This window comes from Miscanthus floridulus, unplaced genomic scaffold, assembly GCF_019320115.1.
Source record: "Miscanthus floridulus cultivar M001 unplaced genomic scaffold, ASM1932011v1 fs_801_1_2, whole genome shotgun sequence".
Taxonomy (NCBI): domain Eukaryota; kingdom Viridiplantae; phylum Streptophyta; class Magnoliopsida; order Poales; family Poaceae; genus Miscanthus; species Miscanthus floridulus.
The window spans coordinates 5,946-17,470 of NW_027097299.1; the positions used below are offsets into that span (position 1 = coordinate 5,946).

An 11,525-nucleotide genomic window follows, 5' to 3' on the forward strand; every position below is an offset into this window, starting at 1 on the left:
CTTTCTCTCTGCTGTAATTTGTTGGTGTTGACAATTCACTCATCAAGGGGGAGATTGCGAACACAAGGTTGATATGTGCCCTTGTGGTTTGGATTTGTGAGGAGTGATTGTCAACATGATTCATGTCTTGGGTTGAGTTTGTGAACTAACCATAGCGTGAGTTGGGTTGTGCAACATGTCTCTTGGCTTGTGGTGCGCAAGTGTGGAGCTCAAAGGTGGTGGTCGACGATGAGAAGAAGGTCAAGTAGGGACGGGCCGTGCCGATGGATCTAGAGCAGTGAAGGACGGACGTGAGGCTTGGACCGAGGGACCAGGAGGCTAGGTGACTAGCCACGGTGGCTGACATCTAGGGACATCGACAAGTGCAAGTGTACATGGGAATGACCATGTTGACCGAGTCAAGACGGTGGACGTGCAAATTGAGTGGAGGCTCTGGAAGACTAGGTGGCCGAGTGGTCGAGGATGGTGGTGACATGCGCCGAGTGGCTAGGGGACGCGTATGGAGTACGCTACTCGAGGATGGTTTGGTGGGTTCAGCCTCAAAACCACCAGGTAGACGGTTTTCAGGTTTGAGCCTCAAAACCCGAGCGGAGGTTCTGAGGAGGAACGGACGGCACGTGGTGGCATTGAGGAGTTCGCGTCAAGGCGAAGCTATCTCATGAAAGGCACGACAGCTGTCGGATGAAGACTATCTCGGGTTGGACCATAACGCCCTCAGATTAAGTGGTTCGATTCAAAATATCTAGGGGCATGTTTGGAATTGTGTAATAGCCCTGTTAAATAAGAATGAGGGAGCCCCAATCTCTCTCACCTCTTGCCATTTCATTCTTCCACCTCTCTCTCTAGGTTTTTCTCCCCCTTCTAGGTTCTTCTTAAGAGTTCCACCGATGAACTAGTGTCCCAGTGTAATTGAACCTGTGATTTTGGTTGGGAATGGAGGCCCTAACATCCTCGTGTCCTCCGGGATTTGATTTGTGAGATGCTTTTGTGAATCACGTTCGTGTTCTTCGCGTTGTTATTTTCCCCCCTTTCTATCTTGGCTTGATTCCTCATTTTGAGAGCATTTTGATTCATTTCTTTTGATCTGAGATGGACTAGAATGTGAGTTGATCCCTTCCACCGAAGGATTTCGGCCGAATCCTCACGAGTTCATAGATCGGGGCAAATCAAGCTTTTGGGGAGAAAAACTGGCGTTTTTCACGTTCATCCCATTTCCCATTGATTGGCTTTAAATTGGGCGATGATATCTTAGGGGTAGCTCACCTATTGCCTTGTGACCATGTGGATAAAATTTGGTGGCAATTGGTTTTGATTTGGCCGCAAATCGAACGGATTTTGGATGGAGGCGATTTTTGTGCGTTCTGTTTCTGTGCTGATTCGCGATTCCTGGATAGTCCAGGGTTCACCCACGGACAGTCCACCGCCTCTAAGTTGGCAGCGTCTAGAACCTATTTTTCAACTTCATTTTTCACTGATTTGAACTACGGATATTCTGCCCCTTGGCCCCAGACTGTCCAGTGTTCATTTTTTAGCAGCGTACATAATCTTTTCTCTAGGTTTGGCTTTTCTGATTTTTGAACTACAGGATAGTCTAGGGGTACTATAGTGGACTGCCTAGGGTACTGTTGCAGTTAGTCCGCCATTCCCTGTGTTTGTGATGTTTGGTCAGTTTCTTACTCGTCCGTGCTCCATTTCGAGTTCAGTTTTTGTGTTGGGTTTCTAGTGATCTAGGGAACTTCTCTAGGTTTTCTTGACACCCTATGACTCGTGATTTTATAGACTTTTGTTGTGTGCCTTTTGGGGTCGATTTTGGGACAACTGACCTAATATTTCGAATGAAATTTGAGGCTCCCATTCACCCCCCTTTGGTCGTTGTTTCCTGGTCCTTCACTGTGAGAAGGATTCCATTGGGGAGACTGCAACATGATTTTTGGGCTTGGGCTGGGGAACATCACCGAGTCTATTTAGTGCGCTCGACATATCGCCTTTTGGTGGAAAAAGAGGTGCGGCCAACCATGATCCCCATTGTCAAAGACTTTGGAAATGTAAGGTGTCGCCTAAGGTGAAGGTTTTCTAGTGGAGGGTTTTGCATGATTTCATCCCCTGCCGTGCAAATGTCCACCATTAGCACATTGAGCAGATAGGGACATGTGGCTTCTGTGGCAAAGAAGAGGAGTCCACATACCATGCTTTGACGCAATGCACATATGCTATCCTGTTCTGGGAGAAATTGAAATAGTTGATGGGCATCAAATTACCAAGGCCAAACCAAGGACTTGGACATAGGATTTGCTGGACAGTGCTTACTGTAAACATGATGATCGCGAGATAATTTTGTGCGGAATGTGGTCTTTATGGAACAGCAGGAATGACCGTCAACACGGAAAGTCCCCCTTCGAGCCAGGCTGGCAGTGGACTGGGCACTAGATACTTGCTTCCATCTGTCCATTGGCTGTCGTGCTTTGGATCAAGGAAGGCCGGCGCAGGAAGTCTGGACAGCTCCGTTGGAAGGGACCCTAAAAATTAACGTTGACGGAGCTTTCATTCAGGACACCTGTGTGGGTGCGGCAGGCGCAGTGATGAGGTGCAGCTCTGGAACTTTTCATGTTGCCTTCGCGCGATGGCTGTGCTCAGTAGGTTCAGCCCTTTTGGCGGAGGCGGAAGGGCTTAGAGAGGGAGTTCGACTAATTCCGACGGGACACAACAACATGTTGCAGAGATGGATGCCTAGGAGCTTGCATCGCTTTGGAAAAACAGGAGTACTCATCGGTCGGAGGTTGCGACGATCCTGCATGACGTTGAAGAAATGGTGACAACCTTCACCTCGTTTGATGTTGTCTACGTGAAAAGAACTGCGAATTTTGCCGCACATTTATGTGCCAAGTACGTGTTAGTTCCTTTGCAAGATTATGTTTGGCATACTCCTAGCTTCTTGCAGCAATGCCTGCAGCATGATTGTAATGCTACTCAATTAATGAAGCTTTTGTTCCAAAAGTAAGAAAGAATTTAAGAGACAACACAAGAGAGGCAAACTAAAATATCCTAATCTCTCCTAAAGTGCCCAATGATTTTCAGACACAATTAACTTATTTATGGAAACAACCAATAAGACCTATTTTCTAAAATCAATCAACAGAGGTGTGTCTCTTAATAAGAGGGACGCATCTATAAAAAACGGCCCGACCCATTGGACACCCCTAAAGCCACACGCCGCTTCCCCTTTAGAACTCACATCTCTCTCTCTCTCTCTCTCTCTCTCTCTCTCTCTCTCTCTCTCTCTCTCTCTCTCTCTCTCTCTCTCTCAGCATGCCCCCTAGCTCGACCCTTAGGCAATGATGGCATGGCCCCCAGTCCTCAAGCGATTGCGTGCGGCCTGCTAGGACCTACGAGATGAAGACGACAATAGATCCATCTCCCTCACCTTGGTTGACGACCATGCGGAGGTCACGACCGACTCAACTAGGGCCGCACATATCTAGATCAGAGGCGGTGGATACCATCCCTGCAAGGCCACACAGAGGTGCCGGCTGGCCAACGAGGGCTGTGTGATCTAGACGGCGATGGCCTTACTAGCGAGATCGATGCGCGCGGAGGTTGCAGACAATGAGATCTCACTCTATCCTTTCTCCCCCTCTAACCCTCTCTTAGACTCGGTGAGATCTGGCTTCAACTTCGTTGTCCTCACCTCTTCCTCTCTCTATGCATGGTGACAGCGAGGTCAACGGCTAGGCGATGGTTGTGTGCCTGAGAGTGGGCTTGGTGACAGGGCATTCTAGGAGCGGACTCAACGATGGTGGTGTGTATGGAAGTATCTCGTTTGGCGATGGTGGGGGCCAAGGAATGGGCTCACTGTCAGCCTTTTAGTTGTATTTTAATCTATTTATAGAGTCAGGCATTATAACCGCATCAAGGAACACTGATTAGAGCAAGGTCAATAATAGAACCAAGCATTTGGCTATAAGTCAAGTTATAAGAGCCAAGTTATACAACAATTATCTTATGTTTGTGTACAAAAGAGTTTTTTTTATTATATGGTATCATGTCTTGCATTCTCTTTCATATTCATCCTCACATACACTTCTATCTAGGCCCACCAATGTCTATGCTTCTGTGCCCAACTTAGTGCTTGCATGACAGCCAAGTTCTCTTCACTCACCTTCCTCCTATTTTCCACATCAACAAAAATATTAATTAGCTTGGCTATAAGCCAATTGTTGTAGTTGCTCTTAACAAGAACCATCATCGAGAGGCCATGTTTGCCCGTCTTTGAAAATCTCTTTTGATTGTCTCTAAAAACCTTGAATGTAGTAGTGACTGTTACACTGGTTTTAGCCCAGTCCAAGCCTAATCATAGGAAACAAGGGGATTTCACGGAGAATTTGTTTTTTAGTGGGATAAGACCGCACCCTCTCTATATACAAGAGGTCCACGGCCGATTGCGATATCCAATCAACTAAAAATCAAATCTAAATTAGATGTAAACACAAGTCAAGATGTCGACAAATCTCCTAATATTCTTAGAAATGTAACCTATGAAACGGAGGGTTTGGATTTACCTTTTTTGTATGGGATGATCTCATTTCTCAGTTTATAAAAAGCGTCATGCCTAAGGGCAACTCCAAAAATCGATTTTTAAGCTAGCTCTTAGCATTTTTTTACATTTTAATAGAAGAGAGAGAAAAGCTAGCTCTTAATTAAGAAATAAGCTCTTGCACATATTTTAAGATTATGTGAGAGAGGGTCACGTGGGGCTATCTATGTTAAAAACTATGTGCTAAAAGTTAATACTATAGGAGAAGTTATCTCAGAGCCATTACCTAGCTCTAACAATTGCAGGTGCCATAAGGCATGCACGTTAGAAATATTTTAAAATACTTGTCAATCTACTGTATATATACTCGCTCTGACCGCAAAAGCATGCAAAATTCTACCTTCCTAAGGCATTTTTATCCCTCCTTTATTCCCTGCCAACACACCCAAGGTCTGTGCCTTGTTCCCGCCGCTGCCCACAGTTTCCCATACGAGGTCCGTCAACACAATGCCGCCACTTCCACTAGCTTCTTTCCTTCATGGATCTGCCGGCATGCGGGTCGCCCGACACGACGCCATCGAGGTGGTGGTGCTGCAAAATATGCTCGACCGTTGCAACACCTCTGTCCCCATTCTCTGCTCCAGTGACGACTACCCATTCTGTCCATTGCCTCGACCACCATAGTTGCGTGCCGCTTGGGGTGCTCAGTAGAGGCAAGAGCCCCCACCCCTCTCGTAGTCGCTGCCACGCTGATCGGAGGTCGTGGCCTTGGCAAAGCTCGCCGGGAGGTTGAGACCGTGGCTGATGCTGAAGTCGCTACCTGCGTGGGCTAGGCGGAGCTAATTGACATGTCCTGGGCAGAGCTCACTAACGCGGGGACCAGGAGAAGCAGTACATGGCGATGGGTGTGAGGCAGTGACCATTTGGGAGAAGGATTTATGGATAGGAATGGTTGTCGGACTAGTCGCAACGGGGGTTTCATGTCACAATTTCTAAAACTCCCGTGTGTTGGAAACAATACAGATTGGTTTCATCGCTATAAAACTCATTTCATCCGTCATGTATTTACTAAGTTGGTAGCTTATTTAATGCTAATGAAGCTCTCATGAAATCTTTAATGAGAGTAGCATTAGTACAATCTTTTACCGTGAGACCCACCAAAAAATTGTATTCTTTTGGGGTGTGTGTGTTTGTGTGTGTGAGAGAGAGAGGAGCATTGTTTGGGACTTCAGAGATGGAAGAAGTACTGGCTGGTTGACTTGCTGTGGTATATTGCTAAAAACGAGCGAGTGTGCTTTGCCTCCATGCATGGACCACCCCTGCCCATATATGAGGTGCCCGGCCCCATGCCCCCCCCCTGCGTGCATGTGTGCTATCAATGCAGAAATTGTCAGTCTTCTCCATTCCTCAAGCAATTTGACCTTATTCTTCTGTCATTCCATCCTGCAATCTTCTAGATCTGACTCTTCTGACAGTGAGCAAACTGTGCCAACACGGATTCCAGAACGATTAACAAAGAGAGAACAAGGGAAATAAAATTCAATGACGGGGACCTGTGTGTTGCCAGAAGATATGTACAAGTATTTTGTAGGGTGAGTGAAAAAAAAATGTCAAAGGAAGTGAGAAGGATGGTAGAAGTAGACATCCACGTCAGAGGCCTGGAAGAGCCAGCCGCCCAAAGCTGGACTCATCTTGCCCAGTCTCTATCCCTCTTTAATTCCACCACACTCAGTCCCTTTCCTTCTACTTGGAGCCTGCTAGCTGGAAGGACCATGTATACAAAGGTCCTGTACACTGTACAATTTATACACTACCAACACAGCCGCTCCCTGTATATGCCATAGCTGCTTCAGGTCTTACTCTTGTTGGCCACTTCTTCGAGCATCTCCAAGAGACTCTCCGTATCATTCCTAAATGTTAGGAATAGAAATTTTAGTGAAAAACTACTCTCCAATAGCTTTTCTAAATGGTCATCCAAATATAGCTATCTTCTGTTTCGGATTTTTCGCTAGCCAAATATAGAAGACGAGAATGACTCTCTAAAATACGCATGAAATATAGAAAAACTGCTGGAGAGTGAAAAGATATAGAAAGCGATTTTGATGCAAATGACTCTCCAAATGATGATTTAGAAAGTGAGATTTAGAAAGGCTCTTGAAGATACTCTTAAAGGTCACTGTGGCATTGGTTTCCAATTAGCTAGCTGGTAATCAACCTTGTTGGACATGGGGATGGGCTATCCTCAAATTCTGAAGATTTAATTCAGATTTTTTACAAAGAATTCTAGTGGATTTCACTCATCCATTCCAACATATATAACCCCTTGCCATAGCAAAATAATACTAGCTTTAATTAAAGTTTGGATAAAAAAACTAAAGAGTGTTAACCTTGTATTGACAATAGAAAAAAGTTACAGAAATTTATTTGACTTGTTTCAGTGTTGTGATGGATGCATTATATATGACATCTAATTCTACTAATTTCCATGTTTAGCTTTTGCTTTTCCTGATGCAACGAGATTGCAAATTAATGAAACATTGGCCACATTTTGGCTTGACACCTTGGACTCTAATGCCTGATTCTCGAAGAAACTGAATCTAATAAAAAATATGAGCCTAAATTTAAGATTTGAATTTTGTATGGATTGATTCACAAAGGTGGACTAATCATAGAAGTACCTCTTAGTGGTTGCTTGTTCGCTGTATGTTGCTCATTTAAGCTCTCTCTGTATAAGCTAGACTTCTCATCTAGAGCTCAAGGTGCTACCGGTTGATCGGTCGTAGAGGATTTCCTTTAGTCCAACCATAGGGTTTCAAGTGCAACCAGTCGATCGGTCGCGCAAGGCATCGATCTTTCTTGGTCCAACAAATGAATGAGCTTCATATCCAACTATCCAAGCAAGATGTTCACCTAGGAAAATGTCAATAGGATTTATAAATCATTAAACAAATAAGACGACGACACTATCTACAGCAAATAAATACAATGAATGGTTCATGTGTATTTAATTTGCACATTAACATTTGTCATAGAACCACATATATAGCAAAATGTGTGCAAGAGTTCCAGTAGCCCTGACCACAGAACACAGAGGTAGAAAGGCGGGTAGCCATCGTCCACAGTGGGTACTGGCTACTATGGATACTGGATACCAGCAAAAAGGACACTGATCAGTAACCAAAAAACTCCACTCCAGTATATATCATGCATCATTTCATTTCATCAGTCGTGCGAGCACCACCCTCTTATCCTCTCCTCCCACTCGCCTCGCGCCCCCAAATTCCACGCCGCCTCCTCGGTCCAGTGCTCCCCTCGGCGTTGCCCTAGCACCCCCGCTGGCTCGCCGTCGCTTCCGGCGCGCGCTATGCCATGAGCAGAGACCTCGAGGACGGGCACGGCGCCGTCGGCAGCGTTATTGCGGCAGGAGGAGAGGCGGCGGAGGTGGCGGTGGGTGGCGCTGGCTGCGAGGCCGGGGACGAGCACGACAACGACGTGGTGATGCCGGGGTTCCGGTTCCACCCCACGGAGGAGGAGCTGATCGAGTTCTACCTCCGGCGCAAGGTCGAGGGAAAACGCTTCAACGTCGAGCTCATCGCCTTCCTCGACCTCTACCGCTTCGACCCATGGGAGCTCCCAGGTAATCATCATCAATTAATAATAACGCATGCATCTGCAAGCTTCGTTCTCTGCTTGAATCGAACTGAATCTCGACCGATCTTGGCTAATTAATTCGTTGTCTGTAATTGCTTGCGCGCGCGGTGCTCGATCTTGATTGCTCGCTCATCGACGGACGACGGCGCAGCAATGGCGGTGATGGGCGGGAAGGAGTGGTTCTTCTACGTGCCGAGGGACCGCAAGTACCGGAACGGAGACCGGCCGAACCGGGTGACGGCGTCGGGGTACTGGAAGGCGACGGGCGCTGACCGGATGATCCGAGGCGAGAACAACCGCCCCATCGGTCTGAAGAAGACGCTCGTGTTCTACTCCGGCAAGGCACCCAAGGGCGTCCGCAGCAGCTGGATCATGAACGAGTACCGCCTCCCGCCACCGGTCACCGACGCCGACCCTTTGATTCGCAAGGTGAGTAATTAAGGCCAGAATATACTGATGATCCCTAAAGATTAGGGCTTCCGTTCCGGCACCAGCAGTGAGCTCAATTTTAATTTGCGTGCGGAGTTCTTGCTTGCTTCGTCGTCGCTTCCAAATTCCGTAAAAAAAAACCCTTTTTTTTTTTGGGAAATTGATCGAGGTCCAGGCGTCCAGCTAGCTCGTCGAGCTGTTTATTTGGTGTGTGTGGTTAATACTAATCATTTGACCTGCTTTTTCGTTCGGTGCTTTCACTTTGGTCGCATGATTTGTATGAATATGCAAGATGCGGATGCCTGTTCCTTTTTGTTTTTAGATCTATACGAGCTAGAGTTCGCTTTTTGGCACACATTTGCGCACCACCGGATATATGTACAAAAGCTACACTCTAGAATTCCCCTCCTAGCTAGATACCTTACCATGTCCTCCAGATTCTGCAAGATCTTTGCAGCCTCAGCCCTCAGCCCGGGCCTCAGTCATCAAGCTAAAGTGATCGACTTCCCTTTTATTTGCTAAATCACCCAGATCTGAACTTTAATTTGTTATTAGGCACTTGATCGCTCCTACCTAAACCAACCAATTATAATCTTGAAGTTCTCCGTTTCGACGACGACTAGCTAGATGATCTTAAAATTCTCGTATCGTCGTCTCTTCTCTTAATCTCTGATTCTTTGCTATCTATATATGAACTCGTGTCCTTGAATGTTTGGTACTGTACTGATTTCTTCAGTTTCGTGGAGTACATTTCTTTCCCTTTTCTTTCCAAGAAGAAATGCATGGATATTGACTGACCATTTATTTTTTTTTCTGGCGGTGCATGATAACTGATGATGCAGTCCGAGATCTCACTCTGCCGCGTCTACAATCGCTCTGGCATCGACGACTGGCCACGGGCAGTCATCCTCCAGCACCCAAGCTTCCTCAGCGCGGCGGACCTCCTCCCGCACTGGTGTGCCGACGACGACCGTTCGGCACCGATCGTCGCCGTCGTCGACGCCACTGTCACCGACGCAGCAGCTCGGCAGCTTCCATCTGCTCCAAGGAGAATGCCCGTCTGCGTCACCGCCGGCGCCCATAATGGATCATCAAGTGGTCACCGCGCACAGCGCGCCGCCGCAGCTTCTGCCTCACCCAATGCCATGCACGTACGCGTCGGTGACAACGATGTCAACAGCCGAAGCTGCGCCGCAATCAGCACAGGCCGGCGCGGCGACTGCCCTTGCCTCCACGTACTCGCTCTTCAACATGGCCGGCGGCGCCGCGGCTATGGTCGGCAGCTCAAGGTCAGTCGACGAGCTGATTACGCTGGTTGGTCCCACTCCTACCCAGCAGGCCAACGCCAGCCTCTCGGCCGCGACGGGCGGCCAACTCCCATTACTGACGCCGCCGCCACCGCCAATGCTACAAATGATGCCGCATGGTGCGCTGCCGATCGTGGCGCCGCCATCGTCTTCATCAGTCGCTGACAAGCTTAGCTGGGACTGGAACCCGATACCTGACACGACAGACCGGGATTACAATCCTTCTGGTTTTAAGTGAGCCCAAACTCACTGTTAAGTTCTGAAAACCTGCCATCAGTGTAGGCTAACATATATACAACGCATGCATGTCGATTAGTATATATGATCAAGAATACTAAATGATCAGGATTATATTCTGAACTGAAGATATAAGTGGTCTGTAAGCATAATGGGATCACTAAAAATCAGTTGCATGCAAGTTTAATTCCTCCTGATTCCATGCGTGCCTTTAATTTAACAACTAGTAGTTATTAGAATTGGTGTATTTTTTCTTAATTTCCCAAAAGGTTTTGGTAGCTTTCATTTTGCAGTTAAACTGCAAGCTAAGACACATGAAATAATGTGAGCATGATTGGACGCAGACCGTTGCAGCAGGGTTTGTTTCTTTCTGCATGATTGGGAGGAAGACTTGCAAGGGGTGGACAAGGTTAGATAAAAAGCTTTTTGCATGTGCCCACAGGAATTGTGTATTCTTTCAGATCTAGTCTTTGTGCATCCATGGAATGATTCATGTGATTATTGTAACAGCTTTTGTTCTTTGCCTTTGCAACAGTGTTTGGTCATTGCTCTTTATTTACTTGGTGCTAACAGTCACAGAGCATATATTGTGTTTTTTTTTTCCTTTTCTGCTGATGCTTAATTGCTGAAGAGAGAAAAGGGCAAACAAGAAGCAGCTGAAGCTGCATATTCGGGGGTAAGTTAATTCGGGATGCTAGCTCTTTCTGCTGTGCTATATATATATATATATATATATATATATATATATATATATATATATATTCAGTCTGATTGATGGAAAAGACGATCTATCTGGCAGATGATCAAAAGCCTACTCAATTTGTTTTATCGATCAATTCAACAAGATGGGTCATCCATGTTGGATGCTTCCTATTTTGGTGTGTTCTCTGGAGTCTATAATTCTCGTTGCATTTATATACAGAAAGATTTATGATGTACACACTCAAGGACGTCAGCTCGACAGCTATAAATATTAAAATAGCTGGTTGTAGAAGCAGCGGTGTTCCCAGCTGGTAATTATTGCATCACGTTACCAGAGCAAAAAGAGATGAATAATGCAACTCACGGTGACAAATCAGAATCACACAACCTTCTTTTTGTTTCAGACTAGCGGTGTTGCAAAGTTTTTTAAGTGCTTTTTTATGTAGCCGCACTACTGGCCGGAAACGAGAATTTCTCTGACGGTGCACCGTCAGGTAGAAGGACATATAGATGCCCACTGCTGCACTAGCTAACAAGGCTGCTAGTTGGCAAAATGGGCAGATGAACCAAACACGCATGCCCTTATATAATCAGTACGTGTTAGTGTGAATTTTTTACACTATTAGCTAGCTAGCAGTTAAAATGGTCTAACAAAACGTTTCTTTACA

The 11,525-nt window shown here is 46.3% G+C and overlaps 1 pseudogene; it reads left to right on the forward strand.

Annotated features, from left to right (window-relative positions):
* The first annotated feature begins 7,740 nt into the window (after window positions 1–7,740).
* On the forward strand, window positions 7,741–10,840 carry LOC136533191 (NAC domain-containing protein 35-like; annotated as a pseudogene).
* Window positions 10,841–11,525: the final 685 nt, after the last annotated feature.